This window comes from Manis javanica, chromosome 17 (genome assembly GCF_040802235.1).
Source record: "Manis javanica isolate MJ-LG chromosome 17, MJ_LKY, whole genome shotgun sequence".
Lineage (NCBI taxonomy): Eukaryota > Metazoa > Chordata > Mammalia > Pholidota > Manidae > Manis > Manis javanica.
This window is the reverse complement of record NC_133172.1, coordinates 24,316,778-24,319,946: the sequence shown is the minus strand read 5'-3', so window position 1 is coordinate 24,319,946 and position 3,169 is coordinate 24,316,778.

Sequence of the window (3,169 nt, the reverse complement as noted above, 5' to 3'; positions counted from 1 at the left end):
GCATGTGTGAGTGTTAAGCCTTGGTGCCTAGTACAGCCAGAATGCCATGACCTTTTCTTTCACCAGCTGCACTCTTGGCTGGTTGCAGCCCAGCATAGGGGACCTGGCCAAGGCCACACTGAGCAGTCAGGAGTGCTTGCCTGGCTTCCCTGGGGAGAGGGGACCTCAAGGAGCCAGGAGATAGAGGAGCCCCCAACCTGGGTCCTGAAGGAAATGAGGTTGCTGGGAAGAGGTGTAATATAAATAAAGAACTTAAACCTTTTGGGTTAAGCTCATCATGCAATGCATTTGCCCACTTGGAGATTATACATTCCAAGTGTATTCACTGTTATTGGATTCACTGCTAGTGTGAGGAGGGAATTTGGGAAGAAGATGGGGCATTCCACACTCTTCCTCTGTGCATCTAAAGATTGCTTTGAGCCCCTGAAATTCATGCCTTTGGAGCAAGTTATACATGTCTTAAAGAAATAGGCATTCCTGGGAGCCTATTCTTCATTCTCATTCCACGAAAGAATCACATTAGGTAGCCAGACCCCATGTACTATTTTACTCTTCTAGAACCTAGCCAGTTTTCAAACAAGTGTGCTTGTTATTGATTTGCTCACCAAATACTTCCATCTCACTGGCCATCATGCAGTTAGGACTGTGCTGCCTGGATATGGCTGGTGTGTTTGGGTAACCAGCTCTGGCTGGTGAATTGTGAACAGGAGCATGCATGATCTCTAGTCCCAGACATTTGACTGCTAGTGCAAGACCCTCGAAAGCACTCTTTTCCTCTGATATAACTGGCAACTTTCAAGACATAAATACTCTGCCGGCCTGAACGCTTTCTGTGCTGGGCAGAGCCTCCTCTGCTGGCCAGCACTGGAAATGCAGCATGGAGAGGACAACCTCTGCAGTGGTGAACCCCTGAGCTTTGGGATAATTCGGCCTAACCCGACTGATTTGGCAAGGTACTGCTGTTTTTATTTAAGGGGAAAGAGAAAAGAAAAGTGCATACAGACAAAACCACATGTGCAGAGACCCCCAATGTGGAGCTGACATACCAGATGCCTGCTGTTTCTGGTGGATACATTAAGTTGTTCACCTTTCATTTGTATTGATCAGCAACAATCAAGCTATAAATTTAATCATTTTGTCTGGTGAATAGTGATTCTGTCCAGAAGGATCATCTCTTTTAATGGTTAACTCAATACTGCAGCAGGGTAATGTCATGTTAAATACAGGCCCTCTGTGGTTGAAAAGAAAAAGACACTTCATAGGGGCCAGATCAGATGGAAATGGTGTATCAGCGATGGGCTGATACTGTGCCAGACCACTCCAGGGACTGGGAGCTGGGAGCTATTTCCCATCATCAAAACCAGACCCTTCTACATATGCACAGCCAGCCAGGTTCCTGCTGGAGCCAGCCGGCCGTGGGATGATGTGCACGGGGTTGAGGAAGCAGGTGTGTTTTGGGGAACTGCTCTCCTGAGCTGCCCTTCTGCACAGAGAAGCAGCACCTCACATGTAGAGGAGCAAGCCCTTAGGTCTCCTGGAGACCAAAGACTTCTAGGAAGGAAATCATGAATGAGTCTGAGCTTAAACCAACCCCCAAAAGAAGCTAACGGAAGTCAGGCTGAGGCTGAGGAGGAATTGGGGCCCACAGAGGACAAAATCCTGTTTTTGGAAAATCCCTCTGACCCTGGGGCCCCCAGGGAACAGCATCTGTGCTGTCTGTACCCTGGACTTGAAGAAATGAAGTGTGCATTTGCAGATCCACAAAGCAGATTGACAGAGATCTGAGCACATGCTCTCTGGGGTCCCTCGTGCAGCCCTCCAAGACGAGGACAAAGAACGGGTGACTGCACTGAACTCTATGGGCTACAAGCAGACAGGAGGAAGAGCACCCACCAAAACAGAAACTGTGAGATTGGACCCACCGCCTCTTTTCCTTTGCATTTTGGTTCCAGCCCAGGGCAGATGGGGGCTGGGGTCCAAGAACAAAGAGAAATATTTCAATTTGAGAAGATGCACTGTGGGTGACTCAAGAGCTTTGGTCCTGGGCTGTGAGGACCACCTGCTTGGCTTGAAGGGACTGTGGTACTATGGGTCAGCCACAAACACCAAAGTCAGGTGAGGGGACAGGAGGGGAGAGGAGGGAAGTGGTGGGAGGGCAAAACACTCCAACCAGAGGGGGAGAGAGAGGATAGAAGAGCGGAGTGGGAGGGAGGAGAGCAGGCATGTTGCGGGGAGTGGGCCATGCCCCCAGCCCAGGGGAGAAGCCCCTGCATTCTGCAGTTGTGATTAGATGCCCCTTGTTGACAGCACCTCATACTGCTGACCCACGTGGGTCCTTCAGGAGGCAGGCAGTATTTCAGGGAATAACCTGGGGGAAGGACAGGAATTCTTGGAGAACTGACAGGAGGTGATGTAACCAAAGGCAGCAGCATTCCAAGTCTTGGTTTGATGTCAGCCCCACATTCCTAGCTACTGCTCTAACTCAGAAAAACAAGTTCTATCTGCCTTGATCACAACTGGCCTTGGTTGGAATATAACAAGATGAGTCATTTCTGAACCGAGCTTGTGGCTAGGATGCTTCTGACACTGGCAGGCCGGGAGTATAGTTTTTGCTTATTTTTACACTGCTTTCCCCATCCTCACATCAGATGACATCAGGCATCCATTCTGTTGGCATTCTGGAGGGTACAAACCTGCTTTTCCTGGATAACAAGTGGCAAAACACTTGGTGCCTTAGCTCCCTGGGTGCATGCGCATGTCTGCTTAGCAGGCGGCTGCATTAGAATACTGTTGTTACCTTTCCAGTGAATGATGCAGCAGCCAGAGTGACCCCACCCATTGGGAACTTCAGCCAAACTGGGGCAGCTGCCCCGCACTGCTCTCTGCCTTCATCAGCCAAAAACCTTTGCCTAATCCCTGGGACTCCAGGGACCCTAAAATGCATAGAAAGCTGCCTTTAGGAGGGACCTGCCCCTTTTGTGGCTGCGTGTACAATATGAGATAGTCTGGAAACAACACGGGTGATGACATCTTTTAAATGACAAAGATCCACAGAACACCAAAAATATATTTCAAGTCAGGAAATGTGACTTCACACCAAGTCTAATTTGCCACCAACTAGCAGAAGGCCAACAAAAATCAGATTTGTTCCCTGAACCAGATTTTTTTA